Genomic DNA, 26584 nt, shown 5'->3' with positions numbered 1-26584 from the left:
TTATATATTATTTACAGATATAATATATGCATTCAATAAAAGTAACAAAACACACTGACAAGCTATGAATCAGATCCACAATGGGAGAGCCAGGGAGAAGAATGAGGCCAGGATAAGGATATAAGACATCCAAAGTTGCTCTCTCCTGTTTCTTTTTCAAAGAAAATGAGGATGATCTGAAGCAAATATGGAAATACCTATATGTCTGTTAGTTTAGGATGATAGCCTCTTGAGTATATGCCATTTTTCCTACTGTTCTGCTTTATTTAAAAAAAATATATTGTATTGTAAGAATAGTGGAAGGACGTATTCCATTACATCAAACAGCGGTTTATAATATCCAAGGGAGAAATTTCTTTCCTGAACACCTGGTTTGTTTTCAGCTGTGCATAGACAATATGGATAAAACGGATCATGTGGTCCTTTGCCTGGCTACTAGGAAGCCATGAGCCGTATATGTAAGCCATCTCTTGAAACTCTAGGATCACATGCTCATTCTACAATAGCTTTATTCTTTTCTTTTTTCTACTTTTATTTATTCATTTATTTTAGAGAGTGCGAGCAGGGGGAGGACCAGGAGAGGGATAAGCAGACTCCCTGCTAAGGGCGGAGCTGGATGCAGGGCTCGATCCCACAACCCTGAGATTATGATCTGAGTCAAAATCAAGAGTTGGATGCTTGGGGCGCCTGGGTGACTCAGTGGGTTAAGCCTCTGCCTTCGGCTCAGGTCATGATCTCAGGGTCCTGGGATCGAGCCCCACATCGGGCTCTCTGCTCAGCAGGGAGCCTGTTTCCCCTCTTTCTCTGCCTGCCTCTCTGCCTACTTGTGATCTCTGTCTGTCGAATAAATAAATAAAATCTTAAAAAAAAAAAGTTGGATGCTTAACCAACTGAGCCATCCAGGTGCTCAGTTATTCACTTTGCTATATATAATTATTCACTTTGCTATATATATATATATATATATATATATATATATATATATATATATAGCAAAGTGTTATTCACTCAACTGTTTATTCTTTTATATGATACATACTTCTGGAAACTGCCTCAAATCCTTTGTAGAAAGAGGTATAAATGAACAACAACAAAAATCACTCAACTAACACACACTCACTGGCCACTTAAGTAATAGGCATGAAAGGGGATTAACAGGATTCAGCTGTATCCCCACAGAGTAATACCATTGGTATTACCGGAGTCCCCACTGGTTTTAAACACTATCCTACAGACATTTACAACTAAAGCATCCCATGTAATCACAGATGGGAGTTAATAGTTTTATACACATGACATGCTATTTCACTTAAGCTAGCAAACTAAGCAACAGAGTGGCATTTGGGGCTCCTTGGTTTGTGCAATTCATGATTCCATGATATACTCAAGAAACGAAATGCTACACTTGATCACCTGTGATGAAGGTATGCTTCCATTTGATGGAAAACACATTCTCAAGAACTGTTTGTCTAGTAATGAGTAAATGTACCTTAGGCAGTTTTACAAATCCCACTTACCATTACTGCCAGTAGGAGCCAGAATGAAATTTCAAAATTCCCACTTAAAACTATCTTTTGGGCAGATTGACAATGAAGATGTGAATTTTACACATTAGTTAAGAGCATAAAATTTGGCTCTGGAGGTGTGTGGTACAGCTCTACACTGAGGGATCATAAAATGCTAACTTAAGTTTATTTGAAGTTTTTAAAAAATACTTCAAATTTATCTAACAATTAATTTAAGGATTCTCTAAGCCTAAAAAAAGACAAGTTTAAAAACTTTTATTTTAATGGCTTAATTGTTGTTACTGAACCATGGTCCATTATTAAAACCAGAAAAACCAGAAAAAAAAATACTACTTTGGTCTTGGTCAATTTTTTCTATCTTTTTTGCTTCTCAGTTATTTTGTAGCCAAGTCTTTTTGGTTTTTCTTTTCTTTTTTAATAATATCACTTTTATTCCAATTTTAAAGAATTTCTAACCCAGCAGCTAGTAGCCCTGGAAGATGCGCCTTAGACTCTGAGGAGCTCTAACCACACAACCTGCTGAGAGGGAAATTGACTAGGATAGCACAAGTCTAATTAATTTCACTCATAGCTGGCACCATGGGCAAAGTGTTCATCAGCAAAGTAGCCTAGTGTTACATGAACTCTCTAGCTCTTCATGCCAACTGCTCAGGTGCCCAGCAGAAAAACAATTTCAGAAAAGGGGAGGTCTATTTGAGGGTCATAGTTTGAGAGCCTTCCTAGGAGACAACTAGGACCAAAATATAGTATCCCTGGCTTTTAAACAAGTTAGGACAAGACCAAGTTGTCTAGTGAGAAATTTCTTTTCCAAAGCTTAGCAAACTTCCCAGTATGCTGACAACTCTGAGGCTGAACATGTCTGTTATATATCATCATTTATTTTCCTGTTTACTAAATCCTGACCCATGCAGTGACACCTCTTCTGAGCCACAACAAAAAAATATACTTTAAAATATCTGTCAACTGTAAAACTGGTCAAATTCCAATGAAGGTAGTATCAAGTTAGCAACCAATAGCAATCACTATCTTAGCAGGTACTAGGAGTTCATAAAGTTGCTAATTATTTTTGCCAAGAGACTCCAGTCAAACAATATAGTATGATTTCTAACTAGAACATTAAACTCTGGAGAGTAGACAAAAATAAAAAAGAAAATATTTTAATGCTGTCATGATGCATACGCATGATACTTTCAATCAAACCTATACAGTGTACTTCTTTTCTGCCTTCTTTTATACCTATCAACACTTCTGTTGCCTTCAGTAGACTTGAAGCTCTTTAAAAGGAACTTGAAACTCTTCTTTGTGTTCCCTTATCACCTAGCACAGCCTGCCTAAACAAGGCATTCAGCAAAAACACTTTGATGACTGAAACACTTACCCAGTTGCATTCTAGTTCATTAACTTTTCTGCTTGTTTCTCTCACATATCTCTAAAAAAGCCCTTTGAACAGTGCTGAGTATATTAGATTTGCAATGTAATGAGAATCATTAATTTGTTCTTTTGGATGAGTTACACAGAAAGCCAAAAACTCCTAGCCTGGCACTCTCAAGTACCAGCCTTGATAAAACTAAGGTTCTCATCCAGTACCAACTGTATCTTCGTTCTACAAGGGGAAAGAGAACGGATAAAATTTCTTTCATTTTGAAAACATGAATCAGTAATTTGAACTAAACTCTTACGTAATCAGGATCCTTTGAGGACAGAAGATGAATTCCCTTTACAATGGAGAGAAACGTCCCAATAGTTTAACCTGCAATATATGCACAGCTAGGCTAGAACACTCTCTGAAAAGTGTTACAAAGACAGCTTCTACAGTTCTTTTTTATCTTTCTTTTATTCCCCATAAGCATTCCTCCATCTTCAATCTAATCCAGTCAACCAGAGAGGGGGAAAAAAAGAAGAGTATCAGCAACAAACACAGGCATATCACATACATGGTATCTGTAAGTTAGCCATACAGGTCCATCAGTCTTAAAAGTACAGGAATAAAAAATAATAATAATAATTACAGGAAGGAGAGAATATGAGATTGAACCATGAAATTGTTTTGTCAGCCAAAACTAGTCAAACTTTGGCAATTTCATGTGGTTCAACATAATACACAAACATGCACAAGCTAGACGGCTGGGAACAGAGCTTCTTAAAAGAATGGTTTATTAGGGACTTTTTTTTTTTTTTAAATATTTTATTTATTTGACAGAGAGATCACAAGTAGGCAGAGAGGCAGGCAGAGAGAGAGAGAGGGAAGCAGGCTCCCTGCCAAGCAGAGAGCCCAATGTGGGGCTCGATCCCAGGATCCCGGGATCATGACCCGAGCCGAAGGCAGAGGCTTTAACCCACTGAGCCACCCAGGTGCCCCTATTAGGGACTTTTTAAAAGCCTATTATTTTTTTTTTCTTTTGGTTTAAAGCCTTGTACAGTTTCCAAGTAAGGAAAAATCCCAATGTCATACTATTTTAAACCTGAGAGTTGTTGCATTTTCCCAAACAGAAGATGCCAAAATGATTGCTGACCAAAAATAAATAAATAAATAAAAATAAATAAATCACAAAACTATGGGAAGAGTTGTATATATTCATTTTTGAGAAACTAATGTGACCTCAAAGTAATGTTTGTATTTCTCCTCTTAGTGTCCTCAATAATATACAGCCTGTGAGGTAATAACTTCTCATTACCCTAAGGATAGACTATTACAGGTCATACTGACTTCCTCTGTTGCAAGGTTTGAATGACTTTTGAAAATTGTCATAGGTAAACTTACTGCAATTCAATCTAGTCTAACAAAATACTAAATGTACCTTTTTTTTTTCTTTTTAATTCACAGACACTTCTTTTAAAATGAAACTAAGGGCAATCAAGAGAGACCTTAATAAACAAAGGAAAGACTGGGGTTTCTTTTATATCCCTTATCAGGTTCATGCTTTATAGAATTTACAACTTGAAGATGACTGCTTTTGTCTTTATTGAGATATAACTGACATACAACACTGTATTTGTTTCTGTTTTTTTAATTCTTTAACAAAAGGATTTCGTATTAAGGGAATCTAAAGATGAAGAAGAAAAAGTCAACAGCCTAATGGAAAAATGGGCAAAGAATAGCCATGATTTGCAGAAATGTAAATACCCGTGGCTCTGAAATATATGAAAACATGTTCAACTCTCATTCATAATAAGATAAATGCAAATTAAACCACATACTGATTCACCCAGTGAATTGGCAAAGATCAAAATGTTTGATAACACTTGCTCAGGGTAAGGAGAACATTTCTGATTAGAGTATAAATTGTTACATTCTGCATGAAGGGAAATGTATATCAGAATGAATAAGAAATGCACATACCCTTTGATCTAGCAATTTCACTTCTAGAAATTTACCTTACTGATATATTTAATATGACAAATATAAAAGGTTTTTTTCACTGTGGTGTTATTTGTAATCACAAAAGAATGGAAAAAACCTGAAAGTCCAACAAGGGTTTGAGTAAATGAATTATGATACAAATAGACAATATAATACAAATCTGTTAAAAATGGGGAGATTCTTTCTATTTAAAGAGGAAAAAATATTATTTATTTTAACATATACATAATATTCTCTGTAAAGTTATATAAGACCCCAGGGACACTGGTTACTTCCAAGGAAGGAAACCAGGGTGCTTGGGTAGGAAGGAACTTTCCATTGTATTTCCCTTTTGTGAATATGTGAATATATAAATCTTTTCAAATAAAATTTAAAAAAAAATTTAAAGCCATTAGCAGGCTTTACAATTAATTTTTCTAACTGATGTGATGGCTTATAAACCAGAGCCTTATGGAAGACAAGATAGGAATTCTCCATCGGTTTCCATTGCTATCTGAGTAAAATCTACCTCTGTCATGACTGCCAAAACCTTGGTCTATGTCCCTGACCTCATCTAACACTTACCCTTCACAGTCCCTATGCTTTAGTCACTCAGGCCTTTAATTCTACTTAGAGAGCACACCAGGCTCTTTCCTGAGCCTGGAAAGCTCTTTCTGCCTTCAGATCTTTTCATAGCTGGCTCCTTGTCATTTAAGTGTTCTATCAAGTATAGTATCTTCAGAGAGGCCTTCCCTGACTCCCCACTTCCAGGCTGCCCCTCTCATTACATTATCCTATTTTATTTTCTTCATTATCACTACCTGAAATGATCCTGTTTCAAGTTTCTTACTTGTCTAATGTCTTCCCCCCCTCCAGAAATTAAGCTCAATCAGAGAACAGCATCCCCCATACCTAACATGGTATTGTAACAGGTACTCAGTAAATATTTGTTCAATGAAATTATTGTTGAATAACTAGACTACTGTCTTTGGGGTTCATATTTTTCCTTAATGAGCTCCAGTTAGAAGGTTAAAGTTTAGGAGTTGCTGAGTGAATAACAGCTACAGAAATCCAGGCACACTTTTAAAACAATAGAACGTTTTCAAAAAGAAAAGTATCAGTTCATCTCACTCCAATTTTAAATAACTCATTCAGTATGTTCCAAAACTATACTCTCCTTCGATTAAAAAAAATTCCAAGAAAACTTGGGAGATAAGATAAGCCTATACAGCTAAATGGGGAGTTCTAAATCCATAAGACAACAGCGAAGAGAGCACATTTTCCAGAATAGGGCAATCCTGGTCATAGAAAGTACCACTACAATAGCTGTCAGGAATTCAGGCTAGACCTTCCGAGTTCTTTCAAGTTGAAGCTTATATAATAAAATTCCAATATATTGATAAAACTGAGGCAGATCCTTTGCATCTTTACTTAGATTTGACCTTAAATTTTCGTATCTGACATGGTTTGATTCCCTTAAAACTGACATGTAGAGAAAACATATTTAACATTAAATATATACACATGTAAACATGTCCATGTTTAATACAGAGAGACAGACATATCCCTGAAACATGCCTAGACACATAACTAAGTTTTTTCTATACCAGGCTAATATGTAGAACATATTTTCTGCCATAGCCAAATATTTATCTAGTTAAGAGTTGAATTATTCTTGCAACTATTGTTATTTAAGGAAAACTCAGAAACAGGTATACTAATATGTATGCAGGTCAGTACCTTTAAGATTCCCCAGCTGACAACTATCTTAGGCAAGCATAGACACTGAAATGATCGTCAGGATTAGATATACTTTCATTACATAAAAAGGCTACTTGGCCTTCTTCTCCTCAATCTAAGTGTTATAAGATGGAGATTTACAGAAACAGCCTGGCTAGTAAGGCTCATTCAAAGCCAAGATGAAGATGAACAAGAAGGTACAGGAAAGAATCTCAAGTCATGGAAAGCAGTAGGATAACCAAAACAACACTGGCTCCCAAACCTTAGTGTGTGCTGGCTGTTTCCAGCCTTACTGCCCTTCTCCACGGGTTATAAATAACTGCAAAGTGTCCTTGTCCCCAAGGAGACCTTTGCAGCCAGCTCAAAGGTTAAAATATGGAATAATTCTCACTTTGGATGAAACTCTTCCAGTTACCAGAAAAATGAAAGAGCAAAAAAATATCGCCAATTTAAGTTAAAGGCTGGGGAATCATTTCCCTCTCCCTAAAAACTATCAATTCTATAAAAGTTGTTACACAGACATATTAGCATAGTTCACTACCCCAAAAATATATCCAGGGAGAATGCAATGCAGGCTCTCTCTGTTCCAAAAGCAAAAGTCTGTCCTGAAAATGGGCAGATGCCACTCAACAGTCCTGCAGGATAGCATCTTTTCAGACCTTAAAGAAAGACTTTTTGAACTGTTTTGCTTTTTAATTTAGGTAAAAATGACTGAGTTAAATGCATCTATGTATCCACATCTTGTCTCCACCTGGATGAGGGATCCAGCACAACCAATCATGGCTACAACAAGCATAGGTTTCACAAACTCTGGGCTAATACAATCAGGTGATGTGTTGTTGTTGTTCATTACTGAACCCCTGCTAGAAAACAAAACAAAACAAAAAAACTCCTCCATCTGCTTAAAAAAAAAAAAAAAAAGGCAGGGCTCATTAGATTAAGCTTCTCCACACATCACTTTCAAAATCCATCATCTGGGAGATGTCTGTAATGGAAAGACAGGAATCCAAATCAGTAAACAAATCTGATTATAAAGGGGCTATTTCACTTCAAAGTGGATCTCGTTCCAAAGGAAAACACCTTTAGAAATGAAGTTAAATAGGCAGAACCAAATAATCAGCAACTTCTCTCTTTTCACAAATTATAATAATGTGTTGATTCCACTGATGACTTGGACAAAAATCTCTAGGGCCACAAAGAGCAAACTTAGGAAAGATGAAGATTTTAACACATCCCACATGTTATCAAAGATTTCTCCTCTAGGTTGAGAAAATTCATTCTAAAACAAGAGCTAGAACAGAATTTAAAAAAAGAAGGAGGAGGAGGAGGAAGAGGGGGAAAAACCTTATGGCTAAGAAGATATGTTTATTATATAATTACATTCTCAAAGCTGTTTCAAGATTTGGGAGGTTACAGTTTTTCACCCTCTTCCCTCAACTACAAACTACGAAGAACCTTATAAAACTTGAATAGTAAACACATGAAAGGCTTGGCCCTAATACAATTTAAGTGTGTCCAATCTGCAAGGAATTCAAAAACAGAAGGCTCATTTCATGAAACAAACAGAGGTTGCATAACCCCACTAGGTCCTCTGGCCTTTCTAGAAGCCAAATTCAACAATGCCGTTCTTTCCGGCCATCTATACTTTAGTCAAACCATTTAAAAATATTTATTAACACAATTTGGCTACAGAAAGAGCTCAAGGAATACACAGCAAAGAAGATCATCTAAACTGGTCTTAGGGTAAACTATGTGGACTAAGTTCATTAACTTCAAAGCTGAAAAGACCCATTTACTCCAGAAAATTTGGTATACTACAAAGGCAACCAATTCACTTCAGTATTAACTACGACTGTCTAGCATTACAGAATCTGGTATTCTCTAGAGATACTGTTCTTTATAAGAGACACTTGGGCCTCCCTTCAACTATGAAAGAGAGATCGAAGTGTATTTTTGCTTTAATCTCCTTTAACTGTAGTCTTACCAGAAAAAATCTGATGACTGTTCACATGAGCCATGTCCATGCTCCTTACTTTGAAACCATCTGCAGAAAATAAATTCCTTCTTCTTCTAAAGTTATTAAAAATAAGCCAATTTTGATGTTAATGTTAAGGTTCTAACTAAGCTAAATGGAACAAAGGGCAGGCAGGAAGTTCTGTTTTTAAATGTTCATTCCAAAATTCATGACACAAGGAAAAAGTAAAACCACACAGGCAGACAAAACAGGGGAAAGTTAGACAGAATGTCTGTCTTAACAGAAATTCCTGGCTCCCAACAATTTGTGTCAGATTTTAAAAAAACTAAAATGCAGTAATACCTATTTTACCCGATAAAACTCTATAAAAACATACATAAACATTTGAGGCATGAATCTCATAGGATAAAGTAACATTTTTAAGATGCTGGCCTGAATGGCAGAAACATTTTTTTTAAGTTACCCATAAAGAGATGAGCTCTACATTCATACACAAACGCAATCTGCTCAGAATCAAATGCCTTGAACAGAGTAAAATGAAGCCCATGACTTACTTTATTTCCTTTTATAAACTGTAATTCCTCATTTCCCTGACGATCTTTTTTCTAGGGAGAAAAATCACCTAACTCTAAGGTCTCCATATCATGCATTAGCAACCACTGATTGCAAATGTAAATCCCAACTTTTCTCCCTTCCACCATTAGTGTAAAGCCTTATATTATACGCTGCAGTCACCACAGATCTGAACGAACAGCTATGGTTAACTCCAGGAAAGAATATTTAGAATAAAACTTCTTTTGAAGTCACATATGAAAAATGTGTAACATCATTTGTAATGCCCATTATTAAAAAACCCCCAAACCTTACATGTTTACCTTCCATGACTTCCAACTTTACATACCATTTGCACTGAAATGAAACTCAAGATGTGCATTTTTTAAAGTCATGGTAAATATTTCTGTGCATTTCATTCTGCTTTTTTCCTCATGATCTTAAACTATGTTTAAAATAAAACTATGTAAAAACTCACCAAGTCAAGTCAGTAGGAAGACTCTAATTTGTCTGGTCTAACAGGAAACCTCTGTTGGAAATAGAGACGATGAATCAGACTTACCCAGATTCTGAATCTCATACAAGTCTTTACTCATTTTGGCTATTCCGAAAGGGAAAACCTTACAAAAGCAGGTAATACGTTTGCTAGGATTTCCTACTCAAAATTATCATTCTTGTATTTTATCACTAGTTCTGGATATTCTATTTTTTTAGTCATCTCTCAAAAAGATTATACTTAGATAGGATAAAGTCCAAAAAATCCAAGCTAATTCCTTTAATCAACCGGCCTATGAATGCAGCAAAAACGAAACAAATGGATTGCTTCATATCAACACGTACAAGAGGGGGTCAGCATCACATTTGCCAGTTACCTCACAGACTGTTGAAAGAATTATTTTGTTTTTATATAAAATGTCCTTTATAAAAAGTGCTCTGTGGGTCAGTTACACTAAAGCAAGATACACTTAAGCAAAGCAATGTATTCTATGATTTTAACGAACCGCTACCACAGAGAGGTTCCTGGTGAAGACTGAGATGTCTTGGCTAAACATCGCCACCACCCTAATTATCTACCATAGCCTACAAAGTTACTCAAAACAGAAACAGGGATAAGAGTGGTTGCCAGGCTTCCGGAAGCCTAATATAAGCAGAAAATTCTAACACTCTCTTCCCTTTTGTGGGAAAACAAAGTACTGTATACACACTGGGTGATTCCATAAAAACAGAATCTCTTCTTGAAAATCTAAACACTAACTTTTACCAGTATACCTACAAATAAGCTTCTCTTATTTTCATAAACCAGTCTAGGAACTATCAATAATGGAAGGAGCCCTCACCAAAAACTGTCCTCAACTACTTATGCTAAAACAGGCCAGTCTTGATCAGAAGGTTTAAGGGTAGCAAGAATCAGGGTGAATTCATTTAACAAATATTTACTCAACACCAACTGTGCAAGACACAGTGTTTAAGAAGAAGAAGAAGATGACAACGATGAAGACAGACACAGTTCCTGACCCTCTGAGGGTAGACAGACAGATTATCTCTTAAGACTCGGTAAGAATTTCTAGGTGGAAGATACCAATCAACCGTAAGAAATATAAATGCTGAATGTTGGTGAATCTTAAAACCAATACCTTTAGTCCCTTACTCACTCTCTCTTTTTTTTTCAAGTGTTAAGGCTTTGGTTTCTCAGTTTGCTACAGTGAACATTTTCAGACCCAATGGATTGGCAAAATGTAAGGAGTCTGACAATACTGATGATGATTGAGTGGAACAGGGACACCTCTCACTCTGCAGGTAGGAGGGCAAAATAATATGACTACTTTTGAAAAACAGTTTATTTTCTAATAAAACTAAAGATCCAGCAATTCCACTCCCAAAAACAGCCCAGAGAAATTCCTACACATCCATCAGCACACATAAATAAGAATGTTCATAGCAGCATTGTTCTTAACAGCCAAAAACATCAACAGTAGAATGGATACATAAATTATGGCACACTCATACAGGAAGCTAGATGGCAGTGAAATTAAACCACTGTTCCTCATAACAACACGGTTGAAAGTTACAAACATATTGTTAGGTTCTAAAAGAAAACACAGAAGAACACATATTGTATTATTCTATTTATATAAAATTCCCCAAAACAGACAAAACTAAATTATAATGGTTTGTAAGGAATTCTAGGTTGTAAAATCATACAGAAAATGATTATCATAAATGTCAGATTCTCTACAAGAGTATGGGTTATGATCTAGAAGAAATACGCAATATAACAAGCTTCTGGGTGCTGTGAATGATATATTTCTAGGTCTAATTGGTAGTTATATAGTACTTGCTTTTTATAATTCATCTTTATACAGTTACGTTTTATGTATTTTTCTGTTTATATTTTATAATAAAAATATTCAAGACATACATTAAAATAGAGTAGCTACATATGTATATACACACATATACATATATATGTATCCATCCTCCTACATCTAAGCATATTCCCTTGTTTATTTTTTTTCCCCAGGCAATTCATAAGGAGAAATCAGTAATAAAGCAGGGCCACCTAGGAATGAACACCTACAGACAGACCTTCCTATTATACCTTCTTTCTTTAAATTTAAATGAAATACCCAAGATCTGTATTTCAGGGAAATTTACAATATTGACACAAATGTTTAAATCCACGAATGGCTACTCACCAGAAGCCAATAGTTAAAACCCAAATTATTATAAAAAATAATCCAAAGCTTCTGAAAGCAAAGCCAAGATACAGTATTTTTTGGTATTGCCTTTTTTAGTTTAATCACAGCCTCTGATAGAACCTCCAGTGACTTCCCATCTCACCTGGAGTAAAAGCCAAAATCCTTGTAATGGCTGAAAAAAGCCTGCACAATAGGACCTCATTACCTCTCCGGCCTCACCTCCAATTACGTTTTCCTGAGGTCGCTATGTTCCAGTCAAACTGCCCGTCTTTGCTGTTGTTCCTGATACAGAACAGACCCATTCCTGCCTCAGGGCTTTGTACTTGTCTTTTTCTCTACCCGGGTTACTCTTCCCTAGATACTCTCCTGGCACACTCCCTCACCATTGTTGGGTCTTTCTGTAATAGTCACCATCTCTGTGAGGCCTTCCCTGACACCCTTAAAAATATCACCCTCCCTCCCCCAAGGCCACAATCCTATGCCTCTTTCATTATTTCATTTTTTTCTCTAGCACATAAAATCATCTACCCTACTGTGTACTGGAACACCTGAATGGCAGATGCCTGTCTGCTTGTCCCCAGACTGTGTTAGGCACAAGGGAAGCCAGAAATAAACATTTATTCAATAAATGGCTGAGTTAATCTCTTTTTCTTTTGGATTTCCATTCTTGAAAGATTAGACAGTTATTCCATACATTTAAAAAAAAAAAAAAGTGGGGCACCTGGGTGGCTCAGTGGGTTAAAGCCTCTGCCTTCGGCCCAGGTCATGATCCCAGGTCCTGGGATCGAGCCCCGCATCGGGCTCCCTGCTCAGCAGGGAGCCTGCTCCCTCCTCTCTCTGCCAGCCTCTCTGCCTACTTGTGATCTCTGTCTCTCAAATAAATAAATAAAATCTTAAAAAAAAAAGTTTCCCCTTTATGTCAAAATTATTAACAAAGTTTGTTTTACTAACAAGTTTCAGGTTTATTAGCATTAGTAAGTCAAGGGTAAGGTAAGCCTATAAAGAGCTGATGCAAACTAAGCTGCATCTTCCCACTACCAAGTGTGCAGTCCCTATGCTAGTGATAACAATCCTGGGAAACTCCTGGGAGGCCAGAACTCTCTTCCAGCGCGCTGGTGCAGCTGTGTACTGGTCTACCCATTATGGGAGCTTTCTGACAAGATGGAGCATGAAGACTGACTGCTTCCTTTACTTAGGCTTTTTAAATTTTCCTTTTTTTTTTTTAAAGGAGAATTTCAGACCAATATCCCTGATGAATATGGATGCCAAGATTCTCAACAAGATCCTAGCTAACAGGATCCAACAGTACATTAAAAAGATTATCCACCATGACCAGGTGGGATTTATCCATGGGATGCAAGAGTGGTTCAACATTCACAAATCAATCGATGTGACAGAACAAATCAATAAGAGAAGAGAGAAGAACTACATGGTCCTCTCAATTGATGCAGAAAAAGCATTTGACAAGATACTTGAACGGATACAAGTATCCGTTCCTGATTAAAATGATTCAAAGTACAGGATCGGAGGGAACATTCCTCAACTTCATAAAATCTATCTATGAAAAACCCACAGCTAATATCATCCTCAATGGGGACAAGCTGACAGCCTTCCCTTTGAGATCAGGAACACAACAAGGATGTCCACTCTCACCACTGTTGTTCAACCTAGCAACAGCAATCAGACAACAAAAAGAAATAAAAGGTATTCAAGCTGGCAAAGAAGTCAAACTCTCTCTCTCTTCGCAGATGACATGACACTTTATATGGAAAACCCAAATGACTCCACCCCCAAACTACTAGAACTCATACAGCAATTCAGAAATGCGGCAGGATACGAAATCAGTGTACAGAAGTCAGTTGCTTGTTTATACGCTAATAATGAAAATATAGAAAGAGAAATTAGAGAATGGATTCCATTTGCTATAGCACCAATACCTGAGAATAAACCTAACCAAAGAGGTAAAGGGTTTATACTCAAGGAACTACAGAACACTCATGAAAGAAATTGAAGAAGACACAAAAAGATGGAAGAGCATTCCATGCTCATGGATCGGAAGAATAAACATTGTTAAAATGTCTGTACTGCTTAGAGCAATCTATATTTCCAATGCCATCCAATCAAAATTCCACCGGCATTTTTCAAAGAGCTGGAACAAACCATCCTAAAATTTGTATGGAACCAGAAGAGACCCCGAATTGCTAAGGAAATGTTGAAAAAGAAAAACAAAACTGGGGGCATCATGTTGCCTGATTTCAAGCTTTACTACAAAGATGTGATCACCAAGGCAGCATGGTACTGGCACAGAAACAGACACATAGACCAGTGGAACAGAGTAGAGAGCACAGATATGGACCCTCAACTCTTATGGTCAAATAATCTTCGACAAGGCAGGAAAAAATAAACAGTGGAAAAAAGACAGTCTCTTCAGTAAATGGTGCTGGGAAAATTGGACAGCTATGTATAGAGGAATGAAACTCGACCATTCTCTTACACCACACACAAAGAGATAAACTCGAAATGGATAAAAGACCTCTCAATGTGAGGGAGGAATCTATCAAAATCCTAGAGGAGAACACAGGCAGTAACCTCTTCGACATCGGCCACAGCAACTTCTTTCACGACATGTCTCCAAATGCAAAGGAAACAAAAGCGAAAATGAACTTTTGGGACTTCATCAAGACCATTTTTTTTTTTTTTAAGATTTTATTCGGCAGAGAGGCAGGCAGAGAGAGAAGGGGAAGCAGGCTCCCTGCTGAGCAGAGAGCCCCATGCGGGCCTTGATCCCAGGATCCTGAGATCATGACCTGAGCTGAAGGCAGAGGCTTAACCCACTAGGCCACCCAGGTGCCCCAGAACCATTGTTTTTTAAAATGAGGTTTTATTTTAATAGAAGGAAAAAAAGGTGTCTTTAAAAAGACTTATGTAAACAAAAGATAATTTCAAGAAGAAAGTTCTTTATATTTTTACTCCCACAGAAGCAGAAGGCTTCTCTTACGTATCCCGATGAAATAGCCCAAGAAGGGGACTACAGAGAAAAAAAAATGATTTCTGAATTAGGTACCAAAAATTGTTATAGCAGTTTCCAGAGTGAAAGGGAAAACAAAACTCCTTACTTATTCTAAAGAAAGATTTAAAGTAGGAACATTTCTCTCCAACGTAAGTTGCGGGACTGATGTGATAAAGAGCAGGTAAAGAACTTCATTCAAACTTAGTGAGGAGAGTGGCATACAGGCAATAATTCGCTAAACAAAGCTGCCTATCAAGTGACATGACGGTCCGAGCATACAGACAGAGCTTATACTTCTGATGGAACACTCTGCTCAAGTTAAAACTGGAGTAAACTTAGATCCAAAGGTTACTTTTCAGCCACAGTACTTATGACCTGAACTATATCCTAAGACGTGAATAAATCTGCAAGAAAATACACAGGCATCTGATATTCCATAGTTATACTTATTACTAGGGCTTCGACATTAAGGTCTTACAACTGTTTAAAAAACACTTCACACATAAATTCTCATCAAATTCTTAAAGTCAGTTCACATACCCATGAGGTGAAAATATCATGAATATATATTCGTACAGGAGGTGGCGGCCCAAATTAGTTAAGAAAGGAAGTCCTCCTCAAACACTTGCAGCAGGCAGAGTGTATTATTAGAGAAGAGTAACAGTTTTCATGTGTAACACTTCAGCATTCCAAGTGCTCAAAGCTCTGAATAGCATCCACGTTTAAAGAGGAAAAGACATGGAGCATAAAAATTAAAAATATACTGAACCTTGCAATAATGAAGAAAATAGAGTGGATTAAAGAGTCCAGACAAAAAAATTACAAATGAAAACTACTGACCACTGAAACATATGGTCCCTGAACAAAATTTATCAGTAATAATTCTAATATAAGGTGAAGGTTTATATTTTTAATGCTTTAATTGGGTTAAGAATGCTCCAAGAAACTCATAACTATCAGCTATGTCTGGGTCATGCTGAATTTAGAAGGTAACACAAGAATTCCCTGAACTGGACTGAGGTCAGTGGATAGTCCTACACTTAGTGGGTGGGAAGCATCCTAGGAGTTAAAAAGTAGTAAGAAAGGAGGGGAGAAAAGGAAGAGGTGAGGAGCCACTGACATTTATGAAAAACAGCTACTGGATATGAGACAATAAAAATACAGAACGTTGAAATGCAAAAGTTGCCAAATTTATCAGATTCCAAAAAGAATCCATAGGAAAAGAAAATTTTAGAACCTCTGACCCTAATAAAAGAAGCTGGCATTCCGAGTTATGAAAGGGTTTCCTCATCCCTCCCTCATCCCCCAAATGAAGATGTAAATACCAAAGTGTGGGCCAAGTGGCAGAATTTAGGGAAGATACTTAGGGAAAAAAAAAAAAATCGAACCAGGGAAGCAGCAAGAACAACTGTCAACAGTAATGAGGAGGAAAAGGAGGACAGGGAAAGCGTTAGGGATCCACATGTGGAGGTGTTCACTGCAGTTCTGTCTTGTAACAGCAAATAAACAGAAACGATTTAAAGATCCATCAAAGGGTTTAGAAAAACTGAAATATTCACAGTGATATAAAAATTAAACAGCTAAAAAGAGGGACCTAGATTTATATGCATCCAGATGGAAAGACCTTGAAAAACAATAAGCAAAAAAAACCCTCAAATGACTGTTACAGAATTTACATATTCACACACATTCTCTCTCACAAAAACGCGCTCACACACTGCACTGCAAGGATGCACACTAAATTCAGGGTAAAGGCGGTCTCTGGGGAGTAAGGGTGGGAAAAAGAACCGAGAAAGTAAATAAAGAGGGACTTCAGCTAGAGAGGTTTATCACAATATCTCCACTTTTTGTTTGCCTTTTAAAAAAATGTTTCAAAAACAATGAATTCAGAAGGAAAAGTAAATTAGAAATGATTTTGTAAAATCAACATCAGAGACATATTTTAAACAGACAATAATATCGTCTGAATCAAACCAAATAAAGCCAATGAATTCAGACCCATATCTTCTTAATAATGAAAAAACTAGTTCTTGTTGGTAAAACGCTCTTCCCCGTTGACTGGAATCACATAGCACTGGGCTTACTTAAGCAGAGGGAGGAAGAGGCTAACTTCGTATACCTCAGCAAGAAAATACATTTTATTTTATTATTTTTATTTATTTAATTTTGAGAGGCAGAGGAGCATTTTTTAAAAAGGGGGGTTGGGGGGGAGAGGAGCAGAGAGACAGGGAGAAGGGAGAGAGAAAGTGCTAGGCATGAAGCCCCACATGGGGCTCAGTCTCATGACCCTGAGATCATGACCTGAGCCAAAAATCAACAGTCAGACGCCTAACAGACTGAGCCACCCAGGCACCCCCAAGAAAGCACATTTTACATACAAATAATACTCACAGTAATCCAGCCTATCTTCAGAGACTGTAAATCCTTATAAAGGAACCAGGTTTCCATAGAGGACCTTCTCTTTCCTCTCCACCATCCTATCTTCTAACCTCTGAAGACCTGTCCTCCATCCTACTGTAATTTTATTCATTGCCCTCATAGGACTAATCCCACCTTCTTTAATCACCTCAATTTTTAGTGTCTGAACTCAAAGACAGGTTTTTTAATAAGAGAACTTGAGACTTTTTGAAATAATTTATGCTTTTTCTCCTCTTTCAATTATGTTTTTTCTTCTCTCTTCCTTTGCTTTTTGTCATCTCCAACTTTTTTTTTTTCCTCTTCCACTCTCTTGCTGACCAATGGCTGCTTTCAACTGCTAGCAAGCCTCTGGCATATTTATACTTTTCGCTTCTTAACCAAACAAAATCCCATGCCATAGCCCAGAGGTCAACTAAAGGGGAGAAAACGTAAAGTCAAAAATACTAACCATATTTTGCTGCCTTTCATTTTGGCATAAAGACCAGGAATACAGTTACAACTACCAAATAAGACAGCAAAACCAAACTTCCTTTTTTACATTTTATCATCTTTATAGGACTGAAATGTATCTGGGGCTGTCTGTTTCACAAGACACTTCGGTTAAGAACTGTAAGACCGGGGCACCTGGGTGGCTCAGTGGGTTAAGCCGCTGCCTTCGGCTCAGGTCATGATCCCAGGTCCTGGGTTCAAGCCCCGCATCGGGCTTTCTGCTCAGCAGAGAGCCTGCTTCCTCCTCTCTCTCTGCCTGCCTCTCTGCTTACTTGTGATTTCTGTCAAATAAATAAATAAAATCTTTAAAAAAAAAAAAAAAAAAGAACTGTAAGACCACTAAGAATAGGTCCGTAAAGTTAGGTATGACAACCTAGTGAAACCACAGCCTCAAGATTGACAACAGAGGTACAACCCAAGCACTACTCCCCCATCCTCCTGGTCTTCGTTAAAAGGACTTCTGAGGTCATCCTGTGTTAAATGTTTTAAGCTATATAACCATTTCCTCACAAACATCAGTCACTGCCTCAGTCTCCAAAGTGCTCTGACATTCATGATCTTATTTGGGATTTATAACAGCTCTGTGGGCATGTGGAGCAAGTATTTTACAAATAAGGAAAGAGAAGCTCGAGGGTCATGGTCACATGGCTATGAAAGGATCTAAATTCAGAACTCAATTCTTTGAGTTCTCCTAATCCAAAACTTTATCATTCCTATGACTGATTCTTGGATCAGGTATGGTCAGGCATGGTCAATTCAATTCAGTATGTAGGAAATGGGAAAATATCTGATAGAAGATATATTTATATACTCTAGCTTTCAATTCCCATTTCATTTTCAAGTGGCAACTCTGGTGAAAAGTATGACCTTTTTTCTAACCAATTCTGAGCACCATTATCAAGGGGGACCTGAGTTAATCATTGACATGCTCATGCCTACTTTCAAGGCTGGGCCCTGGGAACAAATCATATGTTCTAATACTGTAAGAAAGACTTTCCACAGTTTAGCACCTAATCATCAAATTTTTTAAAATAAAATGTCTAGTGTTCTAACATGCCAGAGCAATTTTCTAGCCTGAGTTTCCAAGAAACCAGCATCTTTCCCTCAAGATCTCTCTCTCTATTGCCATAAGCTCACAGAATTAAAAAGCACAATTTCTATCATTCCTTAATATTGATTTGAGATATATATACCGTGACTGAAATACTAAATAGCACCATGCGCCACCCAATTGCTCAAGCCAAAACCCCTCTTTTCCTAGGGTTCCCATCTATCACCAAGTCCTGTCAGCACTCTTCTTCCTAACACATTCCACATTTATCCATTTCTATGCTGTTTCCTCTCACCTTAACAGGTTTCTAATTGATCTCTATTAGTATAAAGGATACTGGAAACAAACCAGGAAACACACCTACCACTGGCATTCTCCAATCTAGCTTTCCAGTGTTACCTAACGTGACTGTTCAAATTCAGTCAACGGTCAGACTATCCAATTCCATTGCTCAGTCCACAGTCACAGAGCTAACGTGGCTATACAGACTGGATTCCTCCCTAAGCATGTGGGGTTACAAAGATAAATGTGCCACTCTTTGTTCTTGGCCCTCTAAGAACCCTTTTTCCTTTTCAATTCAACCAAACCTTTACTGATCACAACTGCACAGACATGATTTGACTCTGATCCTCAAGATGTTATTTTTTTTTTAAGATTTTATTTATTTGGTCCCGCATCGGGCTCTCTGCTCAGCGGGGAGCCTGCTTCCCTTCCTCTCTCTCTGCCTGCCTCTCTGCCTATTTGTGATCTCTGTCAAATAAATAAATAAAATCTTTAAAAAAAAAAGATTTTATTTGAGAGAGAGAGAGCGTGCTCATGAGAGAGAGAGAGGAAGCGAGAACGAATGGGGGAACAGGAGAGAGAGAAGCTGACACCCCGCTTAGCAGGGGGCCTGATGCAGGGCTTGATCCCAAGACCCAGGAGTATGACCTAAGCCGATGGCAGACCCTTAACTGACTGAGCCACCCAGGTAACCCCCAACAACTAATCATAACATTAATAAATATGTTTTTATATTGCTGCAGCCAAAGAGTCAATCAACCATAAAAAATATTCATTGAATATCTCCAGTCCCATGCTGAACTATCAGTCTTAACACTACCAATTTCTTTGCTTGTTTTTGCTTTTTTTAAAAAGACTTATTTATTTATTTTAGAAAGTGCAAGTGCAAATGGAGGCTGGAGGGGCAGAGGGAGAGGGAAAGAGAGAATCTCCAAAAGACTCCCCATTGAGCGCAGAACTCTACACAGGGCTCATTCCCATGACCCCGAGCTGCAAGCTGACATCAAGAGTTGGACGTTTAACTGACTGAGCCATCCAGGCGCCCCTACTTGGTTGGTTTGACTAAAGAGAAAATGTTTCTGGCCTGAAGAGCCAGGAAAAGACTCAACTTATAGTTAAAAGAAGAACTGCTCTTATTTTCAGTAACTGAGAGCTTCTCCTCAATATGTAAGTTTTCTTCCTTTAAAAAATTTTCCTACCATCTTTTACCGTACACTTTGCCTTTAAATAGCAAGCCCTTTTGAAGTCACAAAAATTATTTCTCCAACTACTCAACCCCTGGATACCAAATGGAAAGAAAACCCAGTAAAATCAATTTCAGATATCTAGAAGAGTCAGCGAGGTATTCAAATCAAACAGGGAAGCTTTGGACTCTGAACACAAATTCATTCAAACATTAAAACTTACAGAACTCATAAATAAATTCACTTTTAAGGGACTGGGCCTCCAAAGTTACAAACAGTGGGCAAAAGTTACCACTATCCCTTTATCTTTACTGCCAGAGGTAGTTCCTTTAAGAACTATCTTACAAAGGTCAACTTTTATTGGGTCTTCCAAAATCAATTCTTCACAATGAGAAATGGGCATCGGTTAGATAAATAGAATAAGAATAGAACAAGTCAATATATTCATAAGCTTCTGCTGTCCTTGGGACCCGAATTCTAGTGCAGGCTTTGCAGATGCTTTCCTAAATCAGACTTTTCTCAGCCTTCAATTGAGGATGACTGTCCAAGGTCTCTTTCAGAGCACAAGTCTATGCCCCTCTGGAAATAATGTTAAAATTATATCTGCCTTGGGGTGCCTGGGTGGTTCAGGCAGTTGAGTGTCTGACTCTTGGACTCTTGGTTTCGGCTCAGGTCGTGATCTCATGGGTCAAGGGATCAAGCCCACTTCAGGCTCCGCCCTCAGTAGAGAGTCTGTTTAAGGATTCTCTCCCTCTGCATCCCCTCCACTCACACACACTCACTCTCCCTCTTTCAAATAAATAAATCTTAAAAAAAATATGTATCTGCCGCTCTTCATATATGCTTTCTAAAAACTAAAAGCAATATATATACAGTACAAATAATTCAAAAGTGATAGGAAGCTATAAATGAAAAGTAAAAGCTTTCTTCCAGACACCTAGATCCCTCTTCTAAAGCCTAAAGACAACCACTGTTTTGCAGCTTCAGAAACCCCAAAAATGCACACAAAAAAGGGCATGTACCGGCAAACACACACACACACACACACACACACACACACGTGTGTGTGTGTGTGTGTGTGTGTATTCATTCATTCCCTAGAGGCACACACAGACCTATCCTTTCTAAAGGTTGTAAAGAATTCCATGTACCCTGATGTGTGGTTTCCAGGCGTCTGCTACGGCAAAGAGCCCAGCAAACAGGTGTATCTGAACATACGTGCAAAAAAGTCCAAGAGAGCCTGTACATTGTTTGATAGATAATGCCAAATTGCCCTACAAATGTTATATTTATATATATTCCCTGAATGACTGTCAGATTCCTTGCACCTTTGAGCATATACCCACTTGACAGATAGTCATCCAGGATGGCCAGAGACAGAAAAACAGAAACAAAATGAACCAGTGAGACTTAGACCAAAAAAAAAAAAAAAAAAAGTCAGAATTATCTTTTATGAATCAAGTGGACAAACTTCAACCAAAAATATAGCAAACATACTATGTGGTACTTGCTTGTTTATAAGATATAAGTGCTGCTGCTCCCCTGAGATGTTTGTGTAAAAAGACATTGACAAAAAAATAAATTTCAGGTGGGAAGCAAAAGGAGCGTAGGTAAGCAACTTATACTGCAGAGTCTACGTGAATCCCAAGAACACATGGTTTTTAGATCAGAATGTGGATTTAATAACATGTATCGCTAAATTCCTTCACATATAACCTGTCTATTTTCACCCAGAGAGGTTTATCAACACAGAAGTCAATTTAGTTCCTTATCTTTGTCACTGGCAAAGGATCCCGAAGAGTTCAGCAATTTATCCCCAAATTAAATGGGATAGTATATGATTCCAGAGGTGATAAAACTGTTAATGAAGCACATAGGAAGCAACTCTTGATGTATTTTTAAAGTGTTATCCACTTTGACAATTATCTTAGTTTAATAGGACGTATTCATAAAGGACCATATAAACATCAGGTCACTCTCAGAGTGTGTTTGTGTATATACGTGTGTGTATGGGGGTAGCACATGAGTTTCTAAGAACAAAATAAATATATTCAAAAGATCTTATTTTACTTTCCTATAATTTAATATCAATATTACATCTTCACTGGCAGTATGCTATCACATTTTGGAGGAAAAGCAAAAAATATGTTAGGGTTACACTGATATGTAAAACAAAACAAAACAAAAAACCAACCTTTTTTTACTTTAGTATCAGGAAAATGCAGTATATCTAATGCAGTATGTTTTGTTTTCAGCAGGAGCTCCCTCTAATTTTGTAAGAACACGGAAAATACAATTTAGGAACACCTACTATGACATTATTCCCAACACATTTTTCCTCTCCTCACCCAAGTAAACCAACCACACCCAACACTAAATCTCTCCAGAAAACTGCCCCCGGGTTCTTATATTGTCAGGGGATCACTAAAAAAGACACACACAAAGCCTCACAATCTTAAGCATCAATCGGAAGCCCTCAGAATCAAGGCCAACTTTACATACACCTACACACAAAACTAACCAAGCCCAGCACATCCTACATTGAGAGACAGAAGCATTTCTTTCAAAATGAGAGTGGGGGGAAAAAAAGAGGGTGGTTTTCTCAGCCCTTGCTCTGACTACACCACAAATGAGCAATGGGGCCCAACTCCAGACACTGGACTCGGAGCAGATAGTTCTGGGTATCCAATGAGGCATCAAGTGGGAAAGGAAGGGGGAGTTGAACTAAATGGGAGGCAAAGTCAAACAGAAAGAGTGTCTGGCAAGGGTCCTATGATATTATCAAAAAGTCACTTGAGACGTCCACAAATTCTGCCACTAATGACGAAGCCCTTACCTGTAAGGCTTATGATTTGGGTAGGCCCTTTAAGACCGCAGCTGTAGAAAAATTAAAATCTTCTAAGAGCTGGCAAATTCTACCTAATGGAGTTCGATGTCCCAGCTACCAGACTGAAGTCCACAGCTTAATAGGTAAAAATTCTAGATTAAGAGTTTTCAAATAAAAATTATAAACCAAACAAAAACAAATATTCTATTCACATAATTAAAGAAGCAGACCTCAGAATGGGACAAAATAATTACGTCCTTCACTGCAATCTACTGTTTCCAAGACACATAAGAATCTATTTCTTGGATCTGAGATTGGTATTAAGTGGCAATGAATCAAGGACAGAAAAACAAATGACTACTTGAAACTAATCCAAAAACCAAATCCAAAGACATTCAATTTAATACTGAGCTTGCACATACTGTCAAGAACGAACTAAAGCAGTATTTGGGTTGAGTTGCTATGTTGAATGGCAGACTACTATGACCTAAAAGAAAGCAATGGCTTATGATTGGCTACAGACAGTCTGGGAAACCAAGTACGTATTTATTGGTTACTGCCCATCCTTGCCATAAAAGTTTATCCAATCAGATCACGAAATACAAAAAACTTCCAAAAGTAAGTAGTTTGAATTTTTTTCCATTGTATCAGTTTTGAATGAATATGTCCTCTACACAAGGCACAGCAGCCAAGGCACAGTCCTATGGGGAAAGGGAGGTATTGTAGTTTTCTACTGTTGTGTAGTAAATTGCGAAAATCTGACATCCAATGTCCTTGAGACTTCCACATAATTTACAATTAACTCAATCACTTCTGTAAGTATCTCATGTCTATAAACTGACTTTTCACAAATGATGTTAATTTAGCTAATTCAAAACATCTTCCTTGTTGGCAATAAACATGATACTGTTATCCTAATTCTTTATTCTAGAATGAAATTATGATCTCTACTTCAATCTCTATAATACTTGGAGATGAAAAATTATTCAAAAAGAAAAAAATTGTTTAATTATTTTAAAAAGTACTATAGATATTTATAGTGAAATCATTCACAATTTGTAGGGAGGGAGGGTAGGGGGAGACCGGTGTCAGCACAGTGCTCACTATGCAGTTTGTAGACTCTTCAGATCTTTTCTTGCCTCTCTGCCTTCAAGTAGTGATAAGTAAGAGAAGAAGAGATAAATTTAAATCCACCCATTTTACTTGTGAGCTTGGTTAAGGAACTGGAGACTAAGTTTAGAAAAATTTGTTAAAATGAGGTTTTGGCATTATAAAAAGCTTTAACCAGATCCTATTAAAAGGATCCAAACCGGGACACCTGGGTGGCTCAATTGGTTAAGCATCTGCCTTTAGCTCAGGTCATGATCCCAAGGTCCCAGGATCAAGTTCTGCATCAGGCTCCTTGCTCAGCGAGGAGGCTGATTCTCCCTCTGCCTGCTGCTCCCCGTTTTTGCGTGCGCTCTCTCACTGACAAATAAATAAATAAAATCTTAAAAAAGGGGGCGGGGTTCCAACCTCTGGATGTACTTCTTTTTTTACAGTTTTTATATGCATTAAAATTAACCTTTTTGTGTACACTCTTGTGAATTTTAACAAAATTCATGCGTAAGACCACTGCAATCAAAATACAAAACAGTTTTTATGTAAATTTTAAGACAACCATAAATAAAAGAATTACTTAAAGCACTTACTTCAAAAGACACGATTTCTACCAAGTCAAAAGCAGACAAAACAGGACCTAAAAATTTAAACAAGGATTTACTAAGAACAGAGGAATACTGGCCCCTGTCCACTTTTGCTCTTGCCTTCTAGCCAATCCCAAATCACTACAATTGTCCCAGTTTCATTAATTCCCACAGCTTCAGTCACCATGTACGTGCCTATCTCTTCTCAACTGCAAACCAGCTTCCTGCTACTAGGCATCAAGCGCCTATCTCACAGGCATCTTAAACTCAGCAGATCCAAAATGGAATCCTATCCTCCCCCCCAAAACCTGATTGTCTTGTGTGATCCTACCAATCACCCAAGTGCTCAAAACAGATATGCTGGAGTTAGCTGTAACTCCCCACTCACTATCACTGCACCTCCACTTCCCGACCCCAAAATTAGTCTTGTCAATTTTACCTCAGAAATATATTTCAAACCCATCTGTTTCTCTTGATCCCCACAACCAACAGCTTAATTCATTCAGGACATCATTAGACTGCAGTATTACCTTAACCAGTACAACACTTTCTTGCTTCATTCCTGCAGAGTAAGCTAGTGCTTGGCACAACATCGTTGCACAAAGTATTTCCTCTATCCAGAATGCCTTTCTTTCCCCTTTGTAAACGACTAATCTCTCCAAGTTGAATTTAAATGCTTCCTCCTCCCCATTTTCAATGTGTAAATCTCTTGCTGCTGTAATTACCTGCCTTTCTCACTAGACTCTGAGTCCCAAGAGGGCAGCACTCAACTGTGATATTCACCTTGGCAAGCCTGGTGTCTAGGCAGTGCCCAGCACATAGTAGGTGCTTAATAAGTGAAAAAGGAAGGTGCTTAATAAGTGAAAAAGGAATGAGTGACTGTATCATGATCCAGATAAAATGGCCTCAAGGATTTTTACTTTGCTAAGATTCTACGCTTAACAAGTGATTGTCTGCTTAATACAACACAGTAGTTACAAGCTGCATGATCTCGGGCAAATTATTAAAAAAAAAAAACCTCTGTGCCTCAGACTTCTCACCTGTAAAATACAGTTAAGAATACTTCCCTCATAAGGTTACTACGAAGATCAAATGACTTACATACATGTAAAATGCTTAGAGCAGGGCCTGGAACACAGTAAGTCCTCGGTAAACATTAGCTATTGTTAGCTTTTGCTAATAATATCCTGACACTAGAAGGGGAATGGACTGAGCAGACATACATTTTCTATGTACGTTAGACCACCCTTCAGTGAAAATTAGTCAAATGGCATTCTTGGGGAACTGAGTTCCTGAGGAACTCAGTCAGTTCAGCGTTAAGGGACTCTTGATTTTGGCTCAGGTCATGATCTCAAGGCCCTGAGATCCAGCCCCATGTTGGGCTCTGCACTGGGAATAGAGCCTGCTTAAGATTCTCTTTCTCCCTCTGCACTTCACCACCCCCATAAATAAATGAATGAATGAATGAATAAATAAATATAGATATATAGATAATAGATAGATAAAATGGTGTGCTGGTTTATCTGTCGGCCCCTTGTGAGTTTGTGTAACACTTTTCCCTGAGGCCAATCAACTTTCGTGACACTGAAGAAACAGTTCACTTGCAAAACTTTAGAATGTGGGCGCCTGGGTGGCTCAGTGGGTTAAGCCGCTGCCTTCAGCTTGGGTCATGATCTCAGGGTCCTGGGATCGAGTCCCGCGTCGGGCTCTCTGCTCAGCGGGGAGCCTGCTTCCCTCTCTCTCTCTGCCTGCCTCTCTGTCTGCTTGTGATCTCTGTCTGTCAAATAAATAAATAAAATCTTTAAA

General features: G+C 37.8%; 1 protein-coding gene across 2 annotated transcripts in view; it reads right to left on the bottom strand.

The window, feature by feature from the left end:
* Positions 1–26584, bottom strand: part of LOC111151374 (speckle type BTB/POZ protein) — a 65215-nt gene that overhangs the window by 22019 nt on the left and 16612 nt on the right. Inside the window, exon 2 of one of the 2 annotated variants that reach the window (XM_022509357.1) lies at positions 9612–9662. The exons of the other annotated variant lie outside the window; for it this stretch is intronic. The gene's annotated coding sequence lies outside the window, so the exon portion shown is untranslated. The remainder of the gene's footprint in view (positions 1–9611; positions 9663–26584) is intronic. 2 annotated transcript variants of the gene reach the window in all.

Source organism: Enhydra lutris, unplaced genomic scaffold, assembly GCF_002288905.1.
Source record: "Enhydra lutris kenyoni isolate GAN:26980312 unplaced genomic scaffold, ASM228890v2 scaffoldscaffold26, whole genome shotgun sequence".
Lineage (NCBI taxonomy): Eukaryota > Metazoa > Chordata > Mammalia > Carnivora > Mustelidae > Enhydra > Enhydra lutris.
The sequence above is the reverse complement of the archived record's forward strand: the minus strand, read 5'-3'. Positions and strand labels throughout refer to the sequence as shown.